Here is a 16,067-nt window from a genome sequence, read left to right on the forward strand (position 1 = left end):
TGTTTTTGAAAGATTTTCTCCTTTGTGATACTTTTAATTTCAACTTTTGATATTGGTAGGTTGATGCTTACTTCTAATTTTAGTGCTCATTTGGCTGCTTTGTTTGTGTGTTCGTTGCCAAACACTCCAACATTGGCAGGGATTGGCAGGGATGTCTTCACCTAGTTTACGTAGATTGCTGGTGCTTTAAGTTTCTGTTGCATTAGTTTTGGGCGATTTTATTTTGTTTTTATTTTTCAAGGCCTGGAGCCCTGTTACGACGTAAATTGTAATAAAAAGGTAAATTGTAATACTTGCAGCAAATTGTAATAATTTTGACGTAAATTGTAATAACAACGTAAATTGTAATGATATTTGACATTAATTGTAATACGCAAATTGTAATAAAAATTGACGTAAATTGTAATAATCTCTACTTGCGGTAAAATGTAATAAATTCTTACGTAAATTGTAATAACCTTACTACCGTAGTGTCCAAGATGCCAATTGACTAGAAATGATCTTTGTCAGTTGAGCTTGCGTTTCACATGTACAATTCGAGAAATACTGTGTATGATGACAAACGTACAAAACTGTTAAGTTAGGGATGGTTGGTATAACCTTTATCGTACAATCGTCATTAAAGGGTGGTGTCAACATCGATAAATTTAAATGACTGAAAGATCCATCCTCGGGTTCAAAATGATGGGTTACACAACCGTATATTCGACAAATAACTTAATTGTGACATATTGTTCAATACTCTTATCAGGGCTATTCAAGATGTTTTTTGCATGACTTGCTTCAACAGTACGTTGACCAGTTCGACACGACTGAACGAGTGATGACGAAGTGTACAAACACAGGCTGATCAACCAGTGTGTCGATTTTCAGTGGAAACGCTATATGAGTTGATAAGGAGTACATGATCCTTTTCTTGAAACAAACGAGGGAATTTAATCATATTTATATTTTGACGAAGAATTCAAATACAACAACTGAGTTGACAGATCCCGTGCATACACAAATAACATCCGGTATCTTCGGATAACTCTTGTACAGTTGCAAAGAGTATACGAATTAACATAAATTTCTTGCAATCAATTGCTGAAATATATCTGCTTGTATCCAAATTGAAAGGAATTGAAAATTAATAATGAAAATATGATTGTCACTAAAGTAAATTTTCTCTTTGACCTTGAAACGTACTTGAAGATCATTAAACTCGACAATCGTTGGTGGATTGCGCCAAGAAACCTTGATACGAAATATATACATACAATAATCCCCTGAAAACATAACCTCCTCTGAAAGATTAAGAGGATTAAAGTAATTTGGGCTAACATCAAGCACTGTAATAACATACTCTCTTAAAATTCCAATGAAATGACTGGTGACTTACCAAAAAGTCAAATTATATTTTGCTCCGATTGTTCTAATTGCCTACCCTTATCACTTTTTTTCTGAAATTGAGTTAAAACTTCTAAATTTGAGACTGCAATATATGTCTTCAGAGGGTATTTCATACACTATGTAACAACTGTTTTACCCCATTTCAAATTTGGTTTCATGCTGAATCGCTATTTTCAACTACTGCTAACACACTTTAAATGCAAGGAAAGCATCCCAAACAAATATTTTTATATATAAATACATTGTGTTGATAACCACGTACTTTACCTACAGAAATAACACTCCAGTGAGTTTATATATAAACAACAATGTTCTATATATCAAGTTTAAAAAAGTTCTCACACCCCACACTGTCATATTTAATGACGATTGTACGATAAATGCTGTACCAACCTTTTCTAAACAGTTTTGTACCTTTGTATATATATGTACTCCAACTGTTCGGAGTATATCTACAGGTTTGTGTTTCTATTTTATCTTTTAAAATACGAGCTCGTATCTTACTTTGTTCATTTGCTATATTTTTAATAACCTTTAATTGCTCGTATCAGCATTTTTGTGGGACCTCTCACAAAGTAGTGTTATTCATCTTTCACTTGGAACTATATGTAGAAGTGCAGTCATAGATCTGATAGCAATGACATATAGAGGTCGTATTTACCGGCACGCACGCACGCACGCACGCACGCACGCACACACACACATATAATTTGGTTTCTTAGTTAGTCACTATTCTTTTCATTGCATTGTTAAGAAGGTATGCCATAATTTCAATATTTTATTACAGTGCTTGGTGTTAGCTGGAATTTTTTTAATCCTCTTAAACCCCCAGAGAAGATTATCCTCTGAGGTAATTTTTGTCCGTATATATGTCACAAATTAGTGATAACTTATGAAAAAACGTAATTATCTGTTTCGAAAATTATGTACCGCATTATACGTGAGGTACCAAATTTGGTATCAAGGTTGCTTTGCGCAATCCACCAACGATTGCCGAGTTTAATGATCTTAGAATAATCTTTGTATAAGGTCAAAGAGAATATTTACGTTAGTGACAAAACCCTTTGCATTATAGATTTTCGATCCTTTCAATTTTGATCAAAATAGATATATTTCAGCAATAATTGATTGCAACAAATTTATTATACATTCTGATGCTCTTTGAAACTCAACAAGACATGCCCGAAGATACCGGATATTATTTGTGTATGCTTTGAATTATGATTTCGTGCCGTTATCATGATGGATTCTGTTTTTCTTGTTGGGGCAAGGAGTTTTTATCCCAGCAAAAGTTGTCAGTAAGTTGTTGTTAGTTCTTCATGACATGTGAAAGGAATCCAGACAGTTACATTTATTCATTTATTTCATTAAATATACTTCTTCCTATGAAAGGAAATATTTTATGTTATATTAATGATCCATATGTTAATCATACATTGCTACAAATATTGCATAAGTTAACATGGTTTGCATTTATTTATTATTATTTCTTTATCTGTGAGAAGTTCACAGAGATCGAGAGTACACAAAATCTAATAGTATATGCAATGTAGGTAAAGAATATCCACACCCCTCTTTTGATATTAATAAAAACATTGTATATAATTTTATGTATTCAGTATTCTCCTTTCCCATGCATGGGAAATCTATGCTGCATTTGCTGACGACTGGTTTTTTTCCTTTGACATTGCACAGGAGATCTGACACTCATTTGTTGAAATTTGAATTCTTCGTCAAAATATCATGTATAAATACGATTGAATTGTCTCGTTTGTTTCAAGGAAACGGTCATGTGCTCCTGATCAAATTAAGTAAACCTCCAATGCAAATCGACATAATTTCAGGGTCCGGTTGCACAGAGCTCTCTTCGGTAACTCGTAACTCAACGTTATTGCAGTGGACTCCTAGCTAAGCTACTATTGGATGATAAATCAATTAACCTATTTGTCGAATAGACGTACCTAATGTAATCCATCATTTTTAACCCGAGGATGGATCTTTCAGTCATAAATTTCGATGTGTACAGTTGCTAGAGTATCATTCTAACAATACAGACATGACACAAGCTGCACGTAAAATAATTCATAAAGGTAGTCCTTGCGGGTTCACATACCTACATGTACATCGCCCAGGACATTGTCATTATTTGCTTTACATCCTCCGAGCAACGTTAAAAAAATTGAAACTTGAATAATAATAAATTGATATTATGTATATGAACATGTATAAATCAGCTTGCACACAGACTACTGCAGAATGACATGCCATCCATTTGCTAGTTTAGTTTAGTTTAAACATATTTTATTCACAAAATGAGAATTGTATTGGGGACAAGTTCTTGCAACTTAGTAAACCCCTCTCCGCATAAAATCTGTACAAACATACAGTTGCAAAATAAATAAATTTGCTTCAGTCAGTAAAAGTCAGACTTTCCACATTTACACATCAATATAGTTGTGTAAGTTTGTTACGTTTTAATTATTCCTTTGTGTATATTACCAACTTTACCAACTGAAATATGATTCCATTAGGTTAAATATGAACAATTATGATGAAAATCGTCAATAGGATATATATATTACAATTAAGTACAAAACACAAGGAGTATTTCTCAAATAAATAAGAAAACTAAGTTCATTCTAGTAATTAATCCTCTTCTGGGCAACCATAGAAATGAAATTCCAATGCGTTTATATATACATATAATTATACAACAATGTACGATAACGACCTCAATCCTCCCCCACACCCATACTTTAATGACGATTGTACGATAAACCCTGTACCAACCCTGACAAGGATAGGTTCTAGTCTTTTAATGCCTTTGACACTAAACTTATAAGGTTATTACAACTTACGTAAAAAGTTATTACATTTTACCGCAAGTTGAGATTATTACAATTTACGTCAATTTTTATTACAATTTGCGTATTACAATTTACGTCAAATTTTATTACAATTTACGTTGTTATTACAATTTACGTCAAAATTATTACAATTTGCTGCAAGTATTACAATTTACCTTTTTATTACAATTTACGTCGTAACAAGCCCACTTAATGAGTCTGAAAGGATAAGGGTTTTTTGGTGTCTATTTTTTTTAGTGCTGTGCAGGGCGGTTACTATCCACATTAGTTTGGCTGTGAAAATTTATTGATTATTTGGGAGCCTATAGCATTTTGTTTCTCTTTTGGGGTATGTGTTGATATCGATGCCGAATCCTGAGCATTTTGACCCCTAGTCAGAGAACCCGTCTGTGTAAATGTGGCACCAATTGGGCCATTTGTCATGAATGCATGCTAGTTTGGTGGATTTAGTGGTATTTGGATCAGCTTAGTCTGGTAGAGAGAGATATGTCGATTTTGGGGGTTCAGAGTTTGGGTATGAAGGTGTGATTTGGTGCTGTGTTTACTTTAAGATTATTTAGGTTGTCTGTCTTTAGGTAATTTATTATGCGTTGAGAGATTGGTATTAATTGAGGGTTTTTGCGAGCTAGAGCTTGGAGTCTGGGGCTTATGTTGGTTTTAAGGATTTGTTGGATTTGTGGGTTTTGTTGGGTTGAAGCCCAGTAATTTATCACTGTTAATCTAAAATGTCAACAGCTCGTTAAACACAACCAGGTCCTATAAAGTGTATGCACAGACAACAAAGGCACACATTTGGATCGACTGTAGCCGCTCATTCATCGTCATGTATATCCAAGCTTCACGCCCATCTGTTAGGGTGACTACATCGTTGCCAATTACACAAGCTTTGCTTTGATTTGTTTATTCGAGAGATGAGGCAAAGTACGTGAGGGGTGTTAGAATGCATTAATGCCTCACCATTTATGGTACTTAAAAATGTGCAATGCAATTATCAATCACACAAAATAAAAAAATGGAGTCTCCCAAATGGTTTAAGTAATGACAACCATAATATTCTCAACGACCACCCAATGTTATATTGGAAATAATATTGATGTTATTTTACATGTTCATTTTAAAACCTACCTTGATGTTTCCAATTAATGCCGGCATCATGCGAGTCACACTTTACAGACTGGCGATAATCAATTTTCGTCAGACCTCTGTCCAACGTTAACATATGCTCCTGATAGATGCAGAATCTTTCACAAAATTTCGAAAAATCACAAATTCCCCCTGAATGTAATGCGCATAAATTATTTGGATAATTTGGCAATAGATTTAGTAAAATTATTCTTTATAAGTTAAGACTCGGTTGTAGTGATTGAAACGTACACGGGTTTTGCAGATCTATTCATGATGATCCTTCTTGGGGTAGTGTTAATCATATCAAAGACAGTTTTCAATGTTAATGTTTGAGTTATTGTGATATTAGATCAACATGTACGTCGCTTTTATGCCAATAGCCTTAATATCAAGACTGTGTTGTTTGGAAATACTAATCTTCAAGGTGATATCAATTTTTTTTAATCGGTACATGACAATTTTACCCTCCAAAAGAGATTTGGCAAGGCTAATTTAATACTATGATGTATTCTGTTACATGTTACATTTCTGATTGTTATTGTGTACAGGAGAGCTCTTCAAATAATCTTTTACACTTGTATGGCTGTCGACGCACTCACGTTTCCTTTTTAAATAAATTTTGTTTAAACGATACAAATATGATATCATTTTGTAAGGGCTTCAGTGTAAATATTGCTGATCCCATGCAGTCTATCAGAATGTTCCGGGTATTTCCGATGGGTATGTACAATGCCTGGCCAATATGACGTATAAGACACTGAAGTACTAGATAATTAAAGGATATGACTTGGATTCAGTATTATGTATGTATGTATGTATGTATGTATGTATGTATGTATGTATGTATGTATGTACTTCACATTCCTAAAATTTTAACATTTTGACCGGTTATCATTGTGGGCCCTTATTGTGTATTTAAACAGTAATGGCCACGTATTGTCTTCAGATAACACCCGTTTTTGTGCAGGTGAATCGATCAAAATCATGTGCACAGCACTATAGTGGCAAAAATGTTTTTTCATGTGCAACTGGTCACGTGGCCATAATACCTCACGTGTTTTCAGCCATACTTGTTAGCAGTCATTAACATAAAAAGAAAAACACAAGAAAACAAAAGTCTTTACGGACATTTGTCATGCCACGCCTTTTAAATGTGCAACATGAACATGCCATCGGCATGTTGCAGACGGGAACGTCCGTAGCTGAAGTCGCAAGGACGATGGGTTGTAGTCGACGGACTGTTTATGATTTACAGACACGTCTACAGCAATCGGGTACCACCGCTGATTGCCCTCGGCCAGGTCGACCACGTGTGACGTCACATGCAGAGGATCGTCAGATTGTCTTACGTCACCTCCGTAACCGATTTTTGACGGCTACATCAACCAGAAACGAACTGTTTAGGGGTAAACTGAGTGCACAAACTGTTCGAAACCGTCTGAGAACTGCTCACCTTCAAGCACAACGGCCATACTGCGGGCCCATTCTGACTCAATTACACAGACGTCAACGTCAATTGTGGGCACAGCGACACTTACAATGGACTCAGAGGAATTGGAATCAAGTCTTCTTCAGTGATGAATCCCGATTTAATCTTCGATTTGCTGATGGTAGGGCGAGGGTGTGGAGGCACCGTCATGAACGTTACGCCCAGTGTTGTGTACAGGAAGTTGACAGATTTCAAGGAGGAAGTGTCATGGTGTGGGGTGCTTTCTGTGGCAATGCACGTTCCAGGCTTCTTGTCATCAGTGGCAACCTCAACGCTGCTGCTTACCGCGACCAGTACTGGCACCAGAACTTCTGCCTTTTATGGCAGCACATGGACCCGGTTTGATCTTCCAACACGACAATGCCAGACCCCACACAGCAATTTTGACAAGAATTTCCTTCAGAATGTGGGAGTCACTGTCATGGACTGGCCGCCAAGGTCTCCCGACCTCAATCCCATCGAACATGTCTGGGATGCTCTTGGCAGAAGTCTGCGCACTCTCCAGAACCACCCACAGAATTTGCAAGATCTTGGCACCATTTTGCAGCAACAATGGCGTTGTCTTCCTAATCATGTGTTCACAAGCATCACAAGGTCCATGTGGAGGCATTGTGTGGCAGTTGTCAACGCACATGGTGGCCATACACCCTACTGAACTTGTGTGCAATCAGATTCTCGTGCTTGGGACTATGATTTAAACTGTTGATGTTATTACCGAATACCGTAGGTGCTTGTATGTATGTATGTATGTATGTATGTATGTATGTATGTATGTATGTATGTATGTATGTATGTCATTCTGGTATGCACCAGTTTGGTTATGTACCGATGTATGTATGTGTGTGTGTATGACTTGAATCTTCGCATCATAATATTTGCAACAGTAGGTACAATTAGTCTAAATTTATTAATTTATGAACTGTTTACTATTATTAATTATTGAATGTCATTTGTAGGGATAGGTGATGAAATAGGCTTAATTTGCCTGTTCACCAATCCCATTCCTTTTTGGGATAATAACTATTGTTATTATATTATAATAGCTTTTCAAACTGTACATAAAACTGTAATATAAATTATGAGTGAGTGAGTACGTTTTTACGCCACTTTTAGCAATATTCCAGCAATATCACGGCAGCGACACCAGAAATGGGCTTCACACATTGTACCCATGTCGGGAATCGAACCTGGGTCTTCAGCATGACGAGTGAATGCTTTAACCACTAGGCTACCCGACTGCCCCTATATAAATTATGATTATATTCAATGTGGGTAAATGTCAGTGTGGGCTATTATCTGAGAAGGGAATTGTCAGTGGTGGTGGGGGCCAAAACTCACGTGTTGTTCACCTTTACGAAAGGATGTCAAGCGTGTCATCTTGCTGGTGTCTATATTGTATTCTCATAAATCATAATTTTGTATAGCTGTCATTTTATGCATGTTTCTTTTAGTACAGCGGAGATACGAAAAAGAAATATGTCTGTCTGTTAAATTTGATATATTTTGTTTCCCTATCCTAAAATGCGCCCCTCACTTCACGACCTTTCCTAATGAGTATGAGTATTAATTTAAAATTACTTATAGTCTTCCATTTTTTGTAAAGACATCTTAAACACCATTGGTTAATGCTGTTATTCAATGGTCTGCACAGCTGAGTTCACCCTTTCTCCAATATACAAGAGTCTCTCTGATTGACATTATGATTACAACTTGCTGGAAGGTGGATTTCACCCTCCACATATCTGATGTTATATAACCTGTGACCTGCTCAGCGTCATGAGTAAACAATATAATGACATATCCAACTTGTCTCGTTATAAGTTATCAATCAATAAACAGTGGGCTGCTTGTTATTAGAGTAGATATTCGGGGTATATCATTTATTATGAATAACGCTTCAGTCTGATTTGCTGTCCGATGTCCAGAATACATTGAATCACAGAGAGAGAGAGAGAGAGAGAGAGAGAGAGAGAAAGAGAGAGAGAAAGAGAGAGAGAGAGAAACCATAAGTAAAAGCATGTACAGTTACTGTAAAAATATTTTTGGAACAATGAATAAATTATGAGGTAATGCAATTGCGAAGCGCCCTTTACATGTAGATAGTGTTGACATGGTTTTGGTACAGGTGAGGGTCGAAGTACTGACTAAATAAGCAAACCACAGCAATACATTTTGTAACTCCATGACATTTGTTCAGTCATCGCTTTAATGTTATAGTATTACTACTCACAAAACAGGGACAGTCGGGTAAGCCTAGTGGTTAAGGCATTCACTTGTCATACCAAAGACCCGGATTCGATTCCTGACATGGGTACAATGTGTGAAGCCCATTTCTGGTGTCCCCCGCCGCGATATTGCTGGAATTTTAAAAGCGGTGTAAAACCATACTCACTCACTTACAAAACATGAAAACACATCCAACCTATAGGAATCTTATTCATATTTTATACATTACCACGACGTACAGGAAAAAAAATAAGCATGACTGACTTGCATTGTCTATCTAATCAAAGAAAATCATGGCTGCCTGCCATTATTGAAACATGCAGAATTGAAACCGAACCCCTTCCTTTCATTTGGTCTCTTTGCTAATGTTACATAAATCGCGACAGGTAATTCAGTTCCTTTTAGACACTGATATTGTTTTCACTATTTCAGTTTTTGCTTTATTAATGTCGCTTCAATTTTGTAATGTGATGTGAAATTAAAGTAATTTTTGGAGAGTAATTTGGATTGGCTGTTGGCTGAGAAAGAGAGAGAGAGAGAGAAACCCATAAGTAAAAGTATGTATGAAACCCAGCTGACCGGCCTACCGTATGGTCGCCATCAACTGACAGTACCCAAGCCGTCTGCATGGACCACATGGGACAGTCCAACTGACCAGCCAACCGACCAAGACGAAGATTACCATACGGGTTCCATTATACATGGGCAGTCATCACAAGCCACACTGACCTTACTCATCCCAGAATCCTGGACACCAGACGATGATGCACGGGGAACACGTTAAGTGTATGGACTATTACGAACAACCACCCCTCCCGGGAGCTACCCACGGTCATTTGGAGGTGGAATCGCACCAATATGAGGAGGCTAACCAGACGTTTCACCCCAGCGGGATTATAGAGAGGGACACACCTTTTTGGAACTCATTGAGGAGTTATATCTTCTTATGCCTGTACTCCAACCTCCTATGACAGAAAATTCACCACCTAAGATGCCAGAATATGGAGGATGTCATGCTCTTACATCATCTCAACACATCCACCAGACATTGCCGTGGCCGAGTTATGCAGGCAAGGTAGTAGACCAGCCGTCTGATTACTCAAGCTCAGACATGATGACCGGCTCCCCTTATCATTATTGAAGCGGAAGTTGTATAGAACTCATGACTCTCCACTTCCGGATCATCAAGTTTAGGACAAAGAGCCTGCTAGACACCAAAGTCAGAATGCAGGAAGACCTACTCTCCATCCCAGTCTGGATGTCTTCACCGCTACTCTGGGTTCAGTGTCAACAATTACTAGCACAGATTTGTTCAAGAGCTGTTTCCGACTAAACCAAGAGGTTGATAACGTCACAACCAATATCTGCTCCCAAGACGTTCATCGGCAAATTGGGACATGTCATAGACAAGGTCAGGCAAGTGAGTGAGTAAGGTTTTATGCCATTTTTAGCAATATTCCAGCAATATCATGTCAGGGGACACCAGAAATGGGCTTCACACATTGTACCCATGTCGGGAATCGAACCCGGGTCTTCGGCAAGACAAGTGAACGCTTTAACTACTAGGCTACTGAACCACGCCTGAGGTCAGACAAGATACTATGGAATGTTTTCAAGTATCAACTATCAACCGAGCTGCCAAGGCACATGGATCTTCCCATCCCCAGAAGCGTTCGTGGGATCAGAAGGGCTCATCATGTAAGCAGCCTCCTGAGAAGAAGTTTGTCCCCTCGGGGAAGGATTTGTTCCAACCAAGTCGGAGGTATGACAAGCGTCAAACTTCTCAGGAGTCTTCTGGTATGTCTGACTGCAAGAAATGAGGATCCTATCGCCGGGGCAGACCTGGTGGCAGAGGTGAACACAGATTCGGACTTTCTTGCGACCCACACCACCATTATAGACCCTTTGGACCTAGTTATGTCTATGGACTGCCATTTAAACCTGCTGTCTTTCAATATAATGCCGACTCCGGGGACAGTGGAAGCAGATTACACCCGACCACTAAATTGTAGACATCTTGGCTCACGGACAGAAACTGCATTTCAAGAAACATCCCATCCTGAAATCTCCAGCCGCCATCTAGTCGGAGTCAAGCTAGCGGCAGCAGATTAGCCGTCCGGAAGCTACTAAAGAAACGAGCCATTCGGAGACCAACAAGACCAAAGGTTTTTATTCTCCGGTATTCCTAGTTCCGAAAAAGAATTAGATAATAGACTTAAAGACTCTCAACAAGAAATTCCTGTTACCTCCTCCAAAGTTCCAGATGGAATCCGTATGGAAGTTGCGGTCGACTTTGAGGACAGGAGATTGGCTCATCATACTCAATCTACAAGGCGTCTATCTTCACACCTCCCTATACGCCCATCGTCACAGAAATATCTCACTTCGCAATCAATGGTCGACGTTACGAGTTCCAGGTCTTACCATTCGGGATATCAATAGCCCCTTGGATATTTACAAGGATTACAGCGCCAGTCATCAGGTATACCCACCTCCAGCTAGTACGAATACATGGGTACCTGGACGATTTCCTGGCTGCAGACCAAGAGGAAGCTCAGTTACACCAGAACATGCTATTTCTGGTCCAGCTTATGACCTACCTAGGCTTCCTAGTCAATACCTCCAAGTCCGAGATCACACCTGTTCAAGACATCGTATACATCGGAGTGATTTTCCAACTACACAAGGGATGTCCACCAGAAGATTGATTGGTTAAGACAATTACGATGATTCAATCCCTATGAATTTGATGTCTCTTCCAGGCAACCTAACGTCTCCACAGGAAATGACCTTCAGAGGAAGGTTAATGTTACGTCCTCTGCAGACATGGATCACCTTACTACAATCCCACACCCTAGAGTTCAAGACTCAGTTACCTCTCAAGTTATTACGGGACCTGCACTGGTGGACTCACAGAGAGCATGTGATGAGCGGCATTCCTCTCACTTCTCCGACACCCGAACACCATCTATTCACAGACACATCACATTCAGGTTGGGGAGACCATATGGATGATCTCACGGTACAGAGATCTTGGAGCACCGTAGAGAGGATCCTTCATATCAACTGCAAGGAAATGAAGGCCATCTATTACACCATCCTGGCGTGGAAGATACGTCTCTCCAAATCATTCATCCTCATAGCCATGGACAACACCACAGTAGTGGCATACATCCAGAAACAAGAAGGAACCAGATCCAGTTCTCTGATGATGGAGACTACACAACTGTTTACCTTGGCATATTCTCGGGAAGCTGAACATCCTTGCTGACAGCCTTTCTTGCCAGGGGAGAATAGTGGCAACAGAGTGGACCTTACATCACACCATCTAGATCTTTTTGCCACCTGCAAGAACCATCAACTTCCAGTTTATGTCAGTCCAGTTCCAGATCCAATGGCTCACCAGATCCATGCGCTATCAATGGATTGGATGGGTCTATTTGCATACACATTCCCACCATGGTCTCTCCTAGACAAAGTCATCCACAAGGTGGAGGAGACGGATTGCATGATAATCCTGATAGCACCAATCTGGCCCAGCAGAGCATGGTTCCCCAGATTATTAAGTCTATTAATTGAAGAACCTCTACAGTTAGCTCTCCTTTAAGATCTGTTACGACAGCCCAAGTCAAACATTTTCTACAACAACCTGCTCAGCCTACATCTAACCACATGGAAGTTATCAAGCAAAAGATGCAGACATCAGGGTACTCCGAGCTTGGCTCGGAAGCTGAAGCAAGATCATGGAGACCTTCATCCTCCCTTATGTATGACAACAGATGGGATAAGTTCGTTCAGTGGAAAGACTAATTTATTATTTTAGTTTGTGCACAAACAACTACTACCTTAGCTGCAGCATTCTTGTGCTTTTTTATATCTTACAACGTCATATTTTTATTATGAACTGTCATCACTTGTTCATCGTACACCATTTTTTCTACTATGGATCAGGTAACACTTACCTATCCCACAATCAAATACTTTGTCGACAACACATGTCAGCCAACAGAGGGAAACAACCCTTTCGTCTAGATGACCTCGTAAAGGCAAAAGTGTCAGCGGCTCAACTTTGACCCCAGATCACAACAAACAAGAACTCACACCTCGCTCCAGTCGACCTAGCCGGGCTACTCCCCCGTATTTGACTGCAGCTGACCTGAGAAACCAACTATCACAGCTGGGAATGAAAGTGCCTACATCGTGGAATCGAAAAAATTCCTCCTTCAGCTTTACAATGAGAATTAGTCGAGGTCATCAGTGACATCCACCTTTACAACCTCCTGTCAACGAATTAGCCTAAGCAGCTAGAAGACACATTCCAGTAGACACGGATTCAATTTACGACAGTAATATCATGATATATAACATTTATACTAAGTTTTCCCATAATAATTAGATCCACATCAAGTGCTTTTATGAGTTATCATGGCTTAATATTTATACATCATTTCATATAATTATAGTTTAGCAAGTAATACTTATCATCGGGTAAAATGCATATAGAAAATATCAGTAGTTTCAGTTATAGCTTTTTAGATAGATGCTAGCCTAACGTAATGGGAGCGCATCTCCTAGACATACTATTCAATAAGACAAGAGTACTTACTTACTTACTTACTTACTTTGGAGATTTAATGTGCGCTTTCCGACTTATGCGTATTTCGCACACGGGCCCGGTCAGGCCATTTAATGTGTTTCCGAAAGGGGCAAGAGTTATGTCTACATAGTTTAATAGATTTGAAGCTTTTAGATAAATGCTAGCCTAAGGTGTCAAGATCCCATCTCCCAGACAAAAGATATGTCTACATAGTCTTATAGATTACCTTGAACTATTTTATTTAAGTAAATCTGTCATCACCTATATTAGAATAACATTCAGCAATTACTTCAATTAAGACTCATTAAGGATTAGCCCCCATACAAGCTCGTCTATAGTGCATTAAGGATTAGCCCCAATACAAGCTCGTCTATAGTGACACCATAATCTCTTTCAAAGAACCCAGTAAATATGTCAACAAGATTAGTGCCAGTCCAACAGGATTAACATGATTAAGTATTCCCCTCTGTCTAGCCATTCATTAACCATAAGGCACAGCCCATCGTGTATCAACCAATCATATACCATTTTATTGTTCTAATTTTTTTTAAATACATACAGAAACCAAATGTTAGGCTGAAGGGGTTTGACGCTCATACCAAGCAGATCTCTCTCACAGCCCAGAGGCACCCTCAGCTATTTTCTAAGTAGTTGTTAATTGTTCTTGTAAACAGCTCTTTGCTGACTAATTCCCCCAAAAATTCCAGCACGCCATTTGGAAGGTTTTGTTCAACCGAACAGAACTATAAACATACCATAATAGTAACGACACCTCTCCCTTGCTTTCTGACATGCCTGCCAGATGTCCTGATGTAAACAATATGGCAAATGACAAGCCTCTCCGTGATGAAGTGTGGTAACTGAAAGCACTTATCTACTCGTTGAAAGGGGATTCTACAACAACACATCAGCTAACAACCCCCCAGATGCCACAGGCTGTCCCTTCTGACTCCCTGCCACCGATAAATACCATTCAAGCCCACCTCAAGACCAAAATCAAACAAGGTAAATATGTCAACTTGGCATAATTACTACAGCAAGATCTTGACATCAGTGAACGTGAATCAGAGGGACGTGAAGATACTAAGCTAGGAAAGTCTTTGTCACAACCCGATTTCATCATTGTATTCACTGCATAAAAGAATGTGTACTGTGAAAATAACCATGAACTATGTGCACAATTGGATGACCATGAACAAACTGTTGTGGGACTAACAAAACTCTTTCCTGGCAAGACTAATCATTATGATTATTACATTTAGTACTAACTACTAAATGACTTTATCGGGCATATCCAAACCATTGGCTAATTACACCTTTAACCTAATCACCCCTTGTAACTGAATCAACCCCGGGTCAGCACCCTGCACTGTGCCCGGGGCAATAGATCCCGTGCAACCATCATGCCTCCTTTGTTACATCCTATAGTCCATCATTCGTGCACAGTCTCTCTTCAAGTACACATGTGTTTCACTTTATTACCTACGTGGTGAAGATACAGGTTGTAAGATACGTCACACGTGTGTCGTACAAGGTTGACCTTGTTTTATTTTTTGGATTGGATAACCGTGACCTCTGTCACACCGGGATTACTTTTTTCATTCATAAAAAAATCGCGAGACGTCATTCATTTTTGCAACTACAAGGCAGAACTGAAGCAATCTCATGTGAGCGAGATATATTAACAAACACTTTATTAAACCAAACAAGATAGTCACATGCATCAAATTTGGTTTGCAACCTATATAAGTTATGCATTGAGCTTCCACAGACATTATATAATCGAGCTATATCCATTTACAATGTAGGACTACCGTTCAGTAGATCGAGTGTCTCAATGAGCGTGACGCGTTCGACTACTTTCGCAACTTCCAATTTGATTTAACGTTAAAGGATAAGCGTGGTGAAATGACGTCAGTTTAAATTATCTGAACAGATATCTAGACTTACTTGGGATGATCCGGTTGTGCAATCAGTGTCCTCTTCGAAGTGTATTTTGTGGCGCTGTTTCGGGAGTTGTTTGTTGACGACTGCACAACCAGATCACTCAAAGTGAACATTTCCGATACAAATCATTCGAAAACTCCGTAGAAGTGTGCCTGATTTCTGATTATGTGGCCCAAAATATCCCAAAGGTGAACAATAACATTCCCTATCTCTAGCGTAAAACGCTGAGTAGATCACGGTTGTCTTTTCTTATTCCGGTGGTGACCTTGCCCTTTGAAGCTGACATGCAAGCAGACTTTAGCGTGTTGATTTTCACATCTTCAGTAAAGGGTGGTACAGTAAACATGAATGTCTTTGGCGAACACTCTGATTTCCCTCTTCCAAAATGGTACGGACATGATATAAATTCAACTGATAGATCAAG

General features: G+C 39.0%; 1 protein-coding gene across 2 annotated transcripts in view; it reads right to left on the bottom strand.

Annotated features, from left to right (window-relative positions):
- LOC124136483 (ras-specific guanine nucleotide-releasing factor 2-like) overlaps positions 1–16,067 on the bottom strand; it is a 977,843-nt gene that overhangs the window by 426,535 nt on the left and 535,241 nt on the right. The gene's annotated exons all lie outside the window — the stretch shown is intronic.

This window comes from Haliotis rufescens, unplaced genomic scaffold (assembly GCF_023055435.1).
Source record: "Haliotis rufescens isolate VD_foot unplaced genomic scaffold, xgHalRufe1.0.p SCAF_1, whole genome shotgun sequence".
NCBI classification, from domain to species: Eukaryota; Metazoa; Mollusca; class Gastropoda; order Lepetellida; family Haliotidae; genus Haliotis; species Haliotis rufescens.